We start from the raw sequence: 12,257 nt of genomic DNA, 5'->3' as shown, positions 1-12,257 counted from the left end.
TGTCTCCCAATACACAACTGGATCCACGGCAATCCATCATCAGATACGAATCAAGAAATTTTCCCATCTCGTCCAAACAAAAGTATAACAACAATCCTAATGCATTTTGAAGGTTAAAGCTTGCGTACACATATCCATGTATTTGTTCGCCCCCATTTTCATATTTTGATCTACTTGTGATGATCAAATCCATTCCTTTGTTTTCCTTTGTTTTTGTTATGATCCATTAACCATCAGAAGGTCATTAATTAGCTTTTCACCTTTAAACATAATCATTTTATTTTTTAAACCTTCTACTAGGCGAATCAAGATGTCTAGACACATTAAACCCAAATTTCAATTGAGGATTTTTAGCATCATCTGAATAACAATTGAATATTGAGATAGTTCAATTTGTGTATGAAGTGAATTGGAATATATTTTTTTCACCGATTGAACAATCTAATTGGTAGTCAGAATTTTACAGTTTAAAATTTTGGTGCAAATATGATGGGGAGTTGGATGTGACCTTTCGCTTTCATGAATTCACCCTTACAGGTGAATAGTTAGGATCAGAATAGCATAGTGCCATAGTCCCAGTAATAAAAATAATTACTTCTGATGTAGACCGCATCAATTATTTCAAAAGCAGCAATGATATCATCATGATTATTATCATCAAAATGTAAAATCTTCTGTAATGAAAACAAAACCAAATCATACAACTGCTGTGGTGCCATGAAAACAAAACCAAAATTAAACCATGAACATATATCTGATGCAAAACTATTATAGACCCACTGATTTGTGTAGCTGCAAATAAACTGACTGACAATAACTTGTCACTATTACAGGCAAAATCAATGTCATTTTTTTATTCAAGTGAAGTGGGTGTCTCTCAGTTCCATAAGTAATCCCATCTCTTTCTATAGGCGGTGCTGCACCAGCCCGAGTTTGTTCAATTTCGAGATTTTAGCCCGATCGGCCCTCTTCGCGATTAATCTCGAGATTCAAGAAACCCCGTCTCCACCATCGCAAGAAGAGCGATTCCTGCTCAAGCGAGGCATCCATGCATTATGGTCTGACGACGTGAATAAATAAATTTGAGTGCGTCTGCACCTGCGAATTAGCGAGATAATTCGTAAAATAGCGTGCTATTTTGCAATGAATCCCAAGTTGACTTGGGATTGCAATCTCGAGATTAATCCTGCGAACTAGCGCGATAATTGCGTCTCCATTACAAATAATCTTGAGATTGTTCAGATTGGGATAATTTTCCGAATCAGCAATAGCGCGCTAATTTGAAAACTTGGGCTAGTGCAGACGGCCCTATAGTTCTCTTTTCTCCTCTCTCATTCTCTCCTAATGATGTTCTGGATCAAGGCCAGCTTTACTTACAGAGGAGGGGTTAGAAGTCAAGTATACATCCCATCACCACAATGCATAATGGGTTCACTGTAAATACCAACTCAACTTGGACACTAATTGACATTGAGTTTCATATCCTAGATTAAATAAGCGGTACTTCATTATGGGCAAGTATGCTCCAATGTGGAATGTGGATGCCCAAGCTATTGGAGAACATTGATAGTGACTGTTCCGTGGCAGAGTAACTTTGATTTTATGCATTCAATATCATTCTTCTCTTGCCTTTCCTGATAAGTGTCCAAAGTCATTTATCATCTTTCTCTCTCTGTTTATTTTCACCCTATCTATCAATAACTTTGTCTTTACTCTCTGGAAACTGCTGCATATTCTCTATTTTACATCTCTTTCTCATCTAAAAGATTCTCCTTGCCCCCCCCCCCCCCCCCACTCTCTCTCTCTCTCTCTACCTACCTGCTCCTTTCTTCCTCTTTCCTTCTTCCTTCTTTCTGTTAACTTCTTTCTTCTTCCTCCACCTCCTTCATCCACCCGCTCCCTCAACTGCCCCCACTCCTTCTCCCTCTTTCTCCTCTTACTCCTATCCTTTCCCCTCCCCTCCCCTCTTCCTTCTCATCTTCTCCTCCTTCTTCTACATCTTCTTTTCCTCCTCCTCCATCACTGCGACCACCTCATACCATAACCTAATTATTGCTATGACAAAAACCTGTAAGATGAATGCAGACATGAATTGGTGAAAAAAATCAGTAGGCTACCTTCAATATCAAGCTGTCAAGAACAACAAAAATATATAAGTGCAAGCAAGGCCAAGAGATACTGTACAATGTGTACCGGTATTTCAGAACCAAGCGGGACGTAGCTCTAGAATCATACAAGAATACAATACAGGTAGACTAGATACAGATATTTCTCCCATCCAATCCCCCTTTCCTTCTATACCCACCCCTTGAAAGCACCAGAATGGGGAGGGGTGGGGGCAAAGCATAGAATCTTGTTGATGACTACCCAAAATACACCTGTTTACCGAGCCTGACTAATGCTGTACTAGCACACAATTTTTCACAAAGGCTCAATGAATTAACATAAAGTTGTGACTTTAAAGCCTGTATAACAAAGAGTGAGGGTACCCAATTTACAGGGTTCTCAGTCCATCAGGGAAGATTATTTTACTTTATTCCAGTCAGGGAAAATTTTGGGAATTTTATTTAAAAATACCTCAAATCAGGGGAAAATGCCTCAAATGAGGGTACAAGTGGAACGCCTCTGGCAGTCTCGCCTGCATTACGCAATTCGATATAGCAGCAATGCTGCCTTTGAAAAAAGCTAATGAATAATTATTCACAGAAGAAAACACTAATATGATAATAAAATCATATGTCCATTGACCCCAAATGATCTTTGACCATGTGACCTAAGACATGCGCAAAACAATCATTCATACTTGATTACCCTATGTTGATGTTTCATGAGCTAAATCCATAAACTTTCTAAGTTATGATGCCAATTCAAAACATACTCCCAACATGGCCAGAGTTCATTGACCTTTAAATGACCTTTGATCTTGGCCATTTTCCGGAAATGTGCACAGGGTATTCAGGGATACATTGCTGCTCTTACATGTATGTCCAAGTTTCATGAACTAGATACATAAAACTTCTAAAGTTATGATGACAGTTCCACAAATACCCCCAACATAACCAAAGTTTGTTAACCCTAAATGACATTTGACCTTAGTCATGTGACCTGAAACTTACACAGGATGTTCAAGGGTACTTGATTGCTCTTCTGTCCAAGTTTCATAAACTAGATCCATAAAATTTCAAAGTTATGATGACAATTCAAAACATACTCCCAACATGGCCAGAGTTCATTGACCTTTAAATGACCTTTGATCTTGGCCATTTTCCTGAAATGTGCACAGGGTATTCAGGGATACATTGCTGCTCTTACATGTATGTCCAAGTTTCATGAACTAGATACATAAACTTCTAAAGTTATGATGACAATTCCTCAAATAACCCCAATATGGCCAAAATTCGTTGACCCTACGTGACATTTGACCTTAATCATGTGACCTGAAACTCAGGAAGAATCTTCAGTGATACACTATTACCCTTATGTCTAAGTTTTATGAACTAGGTCCACATACATTCTAAGTTATGATGACATTTTAAAAACTTAACAAAAATTGGTTAAGATTTCAATGTTGACGACGCCGTCGCCGCCGCCGTTGGAAAAGCGGCGCCTATAGTCTCGTTTTGCTATGCAGGCGAGACAAAAATCAGGAAATTTTGATCAGCCCAAATTTCGGAAGCATGGTAGTCAGTCAGACTTTGTTATATTTTGTTGCATATTAAAACAACATCCACTGAATGACTGGTTTAATGGTAGTACTAATTAGTTTTACATTATTGATTTTATACTGAATATACATGTAATTCACTGCAATACTTAGAAAACATGCGAAACTGGGAATGGGTCTAAACAATTATCAGGGAATTTTTAAACTTCATCAGGGAAAATCAAGGAATTTTAGAATTTTGTATCCTTGAAAAGCTTTGAACCCTGATTTAATAAAGAAAACAAATTACATCTCGGAAAGGACAATGAGAAAACAGTCACTTTACTTTTGAAAGATTGAAATGTGAGAACAATATTTCAATACAATTCGCTTCACTGAACCAGGGACGCTCCCTCTCAAGCCCCTGACTGAACCTTTTCAAAAGGTTCAGTCAGTCTTACGTCCCAAATTCATCATATTTGTTAGGAACATGTTTTCATTCTAGCTCTAAAACGAAACACATATCTACCGTCGACCAATATCTACACGAAGATGTAGAGGTTGTGCACATGTTTTGTACATGTGTTAATTTGTGATGTGTCCCAAAAAAAATCAAATATTGACATTTGCTGTCAAGAATGCTCAGTTAATCTTAATTCTTTACAACATTGTTGACACAAACCTTCCAACTTCAAAACAAGCCCATTTATCTCTACAGCCCAATTCTTTCATTCATCTTGCTATTTCTGATACATGTGGCAAATTATCTATCAGAACTGTGAGGTTATTATTTGTAATGAAGAGTAGAAGACGCAATTAGCCAGCTAAAGGGATGCTCCGGGCTAAGAATAATATGATTTAAACAGATTAAGAAAAATCAGACAAACAAAACAGTGAAAATTTGATCAAAATCGAAAGAGGAATAACAAAGTTATGGCATTTGAAAGATTTGCATTATTCCAGTGAAACAGTTCTCTAAATCTAGGCATGTCTTCATGGATATTCAATGAGCAACTTGATGATGTCATATCCCCTCTTGTTTTTTTTTTTGTATTTTATTATATGAAATTAGGTTTATTAAAATTTTTTCTACCAAGAATTGAAACTAGCACATCAATGATGTGGAGCTCATCCGGCATCTCGCAACGAAATTTAACACAATTTTAATTTCAGCCCAGTTGACACTGTAGTGAATGATATTGGTGACATAACTTGAGGATATTATAATTGAAATTGATGAAGAAATGACATAGAAGCATTCTTTGTGATCTATGAATAAATTTCATATAAATCAGCATAAATAATTTTCTAGTCAAAATTTCTTAACTCTTGTGTAGAACCTTGATGAACCTCATGTAGCTCTCAGATGGAACAAAAATAATCAAAATCAATCAACAAATAAATAAGTATTTTTTGTGAGTTTTGAAAATATATGAATAAATTAGCATATTAATGAGTTTCAAAATTCTGTGTTGAAATTTTGTATCACCACCTAGAGCTATCATATAAAGCAAACAAAATTGAAACTGATCAATAAATGAAGGAGAAAAATCATTGTTTGTGATTTATGAATAAATTTTGCATAAATTAGCATTAATAATTTTCTAGACTAAATTGTGTGTACAAGTTTGGTGTTCCCCATGCAGCTCTACCAGATGGAAAAAAAATCAAAATCAGTCAACAAATAAAGAAGAAGCATTTTATATGAATTTTTAAAAATATGCATAAATTAGCATTAAACATTTTCTAGTCAAAAGTTCAAAATTCTGTGTAGAAGTTTGGTGAACCTCATGAAGCTCTACCAGATGGAAGCAAAAAACTCAAAATCGGTCAACATTAATAAAGAAGCATTTTTTGTGAATTTTGAAAAATGCGCATAAATTAGCATATTTAATGAATTTCAAAATTCTGTGTAGAAGTTTTGAATCCCCCACCTAGTGCTATCATATAAAGCAAACAGAATTGAAATCAGACGTGAAATGGCGAAGAAGTAGCATTTTGAAATTGTGGACAGACGCCAGACGACGGACGCCACGCCAAGGCATAAGCTCATTTGGCCCTTCTGGCCGGATGAGCTAAAAATCAAAATCGGTCAACAAATTCAGAAGAAGAAACATTTTATGTGAATTTTTAAAAATATGCAAATAATTTTGCATAAATTAGCATTAAAAATTGTTCTACTCAAAATTTCAAAATTCTGTGTAGAAGTTTGGTGAACCTCCTGAAGCTCTACCAGATGGAAGCAAAAAGTTCAAAATCGGTCAACAAATAAAGAAGCATTTTATGTGAATTTTGAAAAATGCGCATAAATTAGCATATTTAATGAGTTTCAAAATTCTGTGTAGAAGTTATGAATCCCCCACCTAGTGCTATCATATAAAGCAAACAGAATTAAAATCAGACTTGAAATGGCGAGGAAGAAGCATTTTGAAATTGTGGACGGACGACAGACGACGGACGCCACGGCATAAGCTCATCTTGCCCTTCGGGTCGGATGAGCTAAAAGCTGGATTGACAACTGATTTAGTGCATTAGATATTCATTGCTGCAACTTCTTTCATTATACAGGACTCCGATTAGGAGACATATTATTCACACATGTTAAAAAAATGAAACAATTATGATTTCATGTAATAACATAAGAAAAAGCAAATGTGACATCATCAGCCCACCTAACGAATATTCATGACGCGCATATAACTATTTTCACAAAATATTGCTAAACTTTAAAATTAAATAACTTCGTTATTTGTTATCCGATGATGATGAAATTTTCAGCATTTTGCTGTGTTAATTTTACTCTATTTTAATAGATATAAACAGTTTCAGCCCAGAGTACCCTTTAAAGGGGTTTTATATCGAGATTACAATCCTCAGGTCTGATCAGGTTATGGGCTGTGGAGAGCTGCTTGAGTAATTTCATTTATAAAAGATTATTGTATAGGCATAGCAAGAGAAATTTCAAGAATGGGAATTAGGCGAATGATAATGTACGATCTCATCCTGATAATGTACGATCTCATCCTGAACCACCAAAGTTTTGATTTTTTTTTACAACTTCACTGGTGTAATAAATGTATACGGTCAGAACAAAAGTAAAGCTTGGTATTTTATGCAGGAATCCTGCAAGCATCTTTTCATTATGATTGATCATCAAATTCAGCATAGACAAAACAATGGGGACTGTAGGAAAGCTGCAATGGAGCAATGCATATTCAACTTATAGCGAGATTCCTGCTACAGGCCTGGTCCCACTGGCCGACGGCCACAAAATGTATCCATAACGGATACAGCGGACAAGCAATAATTTGGGGTGGCTCCATCCGTTTTTATCTGCTCCAGACAATGGACAAAATGGGCGAACAATGAAATCACAGTGGACGGATGCTTGATGGATATAGAGCGTATAAAACATGTATGCAAAGAGTACACAACGGTTACGTTTTCCAACGGATGGCAAGATTATTTTCAGTTCTACAATGTACATCCTCTCTGCATCCGTACGTGTACGCAAGTGCAGTGGGACCCAGCCTTAAGATGTACATGTAGCACTGACTTTTGGCAAGTTGTTTAAAACATGTAGGTAGAATTTAATGACTACTTCAGTGAAAGCTAAACAGTAAAGCATATTTTAATGAAATAATGTATTTCAGAGTGCATTATTATGTGCTGAAAGTTCTTGTATTTCTTCATTACATTTGCCTACGATCACATATGTACAGAAGTAAAAAATCAAGGGTGAGTACAAAAAATATTAAAAGCACATTTCAAACAACCTTTGGCTTAGAAAATAGGGTACCTATATGCTTTTCACACTGCACTTTTTGTCCTAAATTGGTGGGGCTAAGGGGGGGTCTTAGCCCCACCGAATTCCCGGGGTTAAGCTTAGCCCACTTCGTTTTCACACTACGTTTTAGCAAAGTGGGCTAGCACGGTAAATAGTACGGTACTATCTGGCCCTGCAAAAAAGCAGGGTTAGCCGGCATATTGCGGTGCTACCGTGCTAGCACCACAATTGCGGTGCTAAGAGATGCAATGTGAATCGAAACCGGGCTAAGGAAAAGTGGGGCTAAGCATTAGCCAATCACAGAAGTCGAAATTGCACGTTAATCGCGCTCTGTATGGTAAAATCATCAATATTAATGAGCTGTGTGATTGCCCGGGGTTAAGGCGTTAACCCCGGCTAAGCAAATAGTATGGGGTTAAGAAAGACAGTGTGAATCGAAAAAAAGATAGTATGGGGTTAAGGATAGTCCGGGGTTAAGGATAGTATGGGGTTAAGGAAATGCAGTGTGAAAAGCATATTATTGGCTTGTAATCAGACTCTGAAGACTGAAATGTTTTAATCAACATTTGAAAAGTTGGAGAGACATCCTTTTCTAAATGTTGCATTAACCACTTTAAGTGGTTTGACCCAGCTTTATGGAAAGTTGGATATAACATTTGGAAAAAGGTTGTCACTCCTCCAACCTTGTAAAAATTGATTTAACATTTCATTTATAATTTCTATAAATCAAGTCTGTCTGAGCATCAAGAGAGTATCACTGCCATATGACGTACAATGTTATGTATAAAGGTAGAAAGATTCATGTCTCTACGCACATTTATTTGTATCTTATAATGAAATTAATACTACACATGTGAAAATTTAATGTGATAATCAAACGAGTGTTCGCATGTGAGCAGCCTTTGTTACATTGTAGATGTCGTAATCTAATGAGAGCTCACATGTGAACGGCCCTTGATATATTATTGAAATCAAATTCAAATGAGTGCCCATGTGTGAATAACCCTCCATGTATTGTTGATATAGTAATCAAATGAGAGCTCACGTGTGAACAGCCCTTGATGTATTGTTGACATAGTAATCAAATGAGTGCTCACGTGTGAACGGCCCTTGATGTATTGTTGACGTAGTAATCAAATGAGCGCTACATTAAGCACAGACCCCTCACCTTTCCAATCAGGATGTACATGTACTTGACATTCTACAGTAAAGGTGTCTGCGGTGAGTGAGCTAGCTACCAGACGTTTTCTTGATCTCTACCAGCAATGATACCGCATGGTTGAAAATGTAGGCTGTAGGCCAACATGTACATAACATGATCACATCTTGTTGCCAGCAATGATGAATCATACTCTTAACTACATTTTCATACTCATGAAAAGGTCATCTTTTATAGCAAAATAGAGTTGAAAATTTATTTAACACAATGGCCAAATTAGTGCTGTTGGAGGGGATTTCAAATTCAAGAGCTGATCTAGAGATGCTCGGCGGGTCGCGCAACCGAGCACATGTATCCCCCGAACCCACCGCATCATCCGTCATTGCGATATATAGAGCTCACGCAGAAATTTGACCAATAAATACAATTATCATGGCGACAATGACCCTAACATGCAGGTCCCCCAAGCCCATCTACCATCCAAGTGTGGTTGAAAAGTGACTTACGGTTGCGGAGAAAGAGAGTCTTGCATGTAAACTTCAACGTTGACCTGAAAATGATCTTTGACTTTACCATGTGACCTCTGACTGCAGCATAACATGCAGGCCACCAAGTCCATCTACCATCCAAGTTTGGTTGAAAAGTGACTTACGGTTGCGGAGTTAGGTGTCATAAGAGAGTCTTGCATGTAAACTTTAACATTGACCTGAAAATGACCTTTGACCTTACCATGTGACCTCCGACTGCAGCATAACATGCAGGTACCCTAAATCCATCTACCATCCAAGTTTGGTTGAAAAGTGACTTACGGTTGCAGAGTTAGGTGTCATAAGAGTCTTGCATGTAAACTTTAGCGTTGACCTGAAAATTACCTTTGACCTTACCATGTGACCTCTGACTGCAGCATAACATGCAGGTTCCCCAGGTCCATCTAACATCCAAGTTTGGTTGAAAAGTGACTTATGGTTGCGGAGTTAGGTGTCATAAGAGAGTCTTGCATGTAAACTTTAACGTTGACCTGAAAATGACCTTTGACCTTACCATGTGACCTCCGACTGCAGCATAACATGCAGGTCCCCCAAGTCCATCTACCATCCAAGTTTGGTTGAAAAGTGACTTACGGTTGTGGAGTTATGTGTCATAAGGTTTGTGACAGACGTACGGGCGAGGTTTGGATCCCTCAGTCTCGCCTTCACCTCTGGTGGGCGAGACAAAAACTCTTGTTACCATGGCAACAATGTCTCCGCCCACACCAAAATCAATAGGCGGCTTTGCTTTACCATAATGGACCTTCATGCCACATTAAAAGATGATCGGAGAAGAAATGCAGCTGGTAGAGCGCTCACAAGGACATCTCTGCTATATTTCCACAAAAACTCTTGTTACCATGGCAACGATGTCTCCGCCCACACCAAAATCAATAGGCTTCTTCACTATACCATACTCAACCTTCATACCAAATTTGAAGATGATCGGAGAAGAAATGCAGCTGATAGAGCGCTCACAAGGAAATCTCTGCGGCGGACGCGGCGGCGGCGCGAGTAGGCCAAATCCATAGTATCCTCCGAACCCTGTTCGGGGGATACAATAAATAGCCCTGAGCCCCCACCATTTTTTTTTTAGCTCACACAACATTACTTCGTTATATATACCATGGGCCTGTTTATATTACAAGTTGTAAGACAATCAGATTTCATTGATCCAATCCCGACCTGGAAATGGCATACATGTATCATCTTACATGTAGGCCTACACGATGTGTAATTCTGCCTGTACCTTTAATGGGCTTTGTTAATGTGCCAGGACTAATGTGAGAATAATGCCAAACAATAATCAATATCAGGTATAGCACTTCCTTGTACCAGCATGTATTCATAATTTTCTATCATTCCAATGCCCTAGTCGTTTCCGGTATGTAGTTTTGAGACAATGTTTGATGGCTATTAAAGGGCATTGGGTATTAATACAAAAACTATGATTATATGATAATTTAAAGACGTAGTGCACTTTCCATCTTTATCATATGCTTTTCACATTGCATTTCCTTAACCCCATACAATCCTTAACCCCGGACTATCCTGAACCCCATACTATCTTTTTTTGGATTCACACTGTCTTTCTTAACCCCATACTATCTGCTTAGCCGGGGTTAACGCCTTTATAACCCCGGACTATCCCACAGCTCATGAGTATTGATTTTACCATACAGCAGGCCTGCATACAGAGTGTAATTAACATGTAATTTAAACTTGGCAAAAAGAAGCGGCTGAAAACTGCTTATCTAATAAAAGAGAGCCAATGGAGTAAATTAGAAAGTCAAAAGGGGCCTAAGCTTTCGATCCTAGCAGAATCTTCGTCGGAGGCAAAATGAAATAATTTAAACTTCTGTGATTGGCTATTGCTTAGCCCCACTTTTCCTTAGCCCAGTTTCGTTTCACACTGCATTTCTTAGCACTGCAATTGTGGTGCTAGCACCACAATAAGCCGGCTAACCCTGCTTTTTTGCAGGGCCAGATAGTACCGTACTATTTACCGTGCTAGCCCACTTTGCTAAAACGTAGTGTGAAAACGAAGTGGGCTAAGCTTAACCCCGGGAAATTGGTGGGGCAAAGGCCCCCCTTTGCCCCACCAATTTCCCAAGGTTAAGGAAAAAAAGTAAAGTGTGAAAAGCATTTTAGATGGTGAATGCGCTTCACAAATAAGGGACAAAAATGCAATACGGGTTCAAACTAAATCCAAATGCATTTGCAGTGGACATGGTACGCCTAGTAATGTATTGCCAAATCAAGTAAGTTTATCTGGCATAATTGAATCTAATGTCTCAGAAGTAAAGCACAAACCCGACGTGCCCCCCCCCCCCCATCACTCACTCACTTTTTGAACAACTAAATAATGATTCTCGGATGTGATATTTATATTTTTTCCAGGCCCAATCTTTGTAACATATCACAGACACATTTGAAAATAGGGACCTTGCAGCCTGTGCCTTTTAAAGGAGAATGAAACTCTTGGAGCAAGTTAGCTTTCGTAAAAGCAGAAAAATCAAAGAATAAGATCAACAAAAGTTTGAGTAAAATAGGACTAGCAATAAAAGAGTTATGAGCATTTGAATGTCGAGATCACTAATGCTATGCAGATCCTCCCATTGGCAATGCGACCAAGATCTGTGATGTCACACACGTACAACTCTTCCATTTGGACACTGAAAATATACCCCAAAACATCTCTTTTTGCTCATTCTAATCATATGACAAATGATTCATCAATGATGTAATGTTGTGAAACCTCTGTACTTGTCATCTCATAAAGAGAACACCTCACCTTGTGATAGACTCTATAAAAGTGAGAATATAAGTGAAATAAGTACTAAAGTAATGAGGGAGTTGTACGTGTGTGACATCATAGATCTTGGTCGCATTGCCGATGGGAGGATCTACATGGCACTAGTGATCTCAATATTCAAATGCTCATAACTTTCTTATCATTCATTCAATCTTCCTCAAACTTTCAACATTATGTTTCTTTGATTTTGCTCTTTGATATTGATTCAGCTGGTGTCAAGGGTTTAATTCTCCTTTAAAGTATGTAAGCTACATTAAAATGCCTTACAGGTATGGGTTCTGTTTTCAAACATGTATTACAGTTTTTATTGCAACCAAAGGGTTGGA

The sequence above is a fragment of the Lytechinus pictus genome, chromosome 10 (genome assembly GCF_037042905.1).
Source record: "Lytechinus pictus isolate F3 Inbred chromosome 10, Lp3.0, whole genome shotgun sequence".
Classification (NCBI taxonomy): Eukaryota; Metazoa; Echinodermata; class Echinoidea; order Temnopleuroida; family Toxopneustidae; genus Lytechinus; species Lytechinus pictus.
This window is presented reverse-complemented; position numbering follows the sequence as displayed.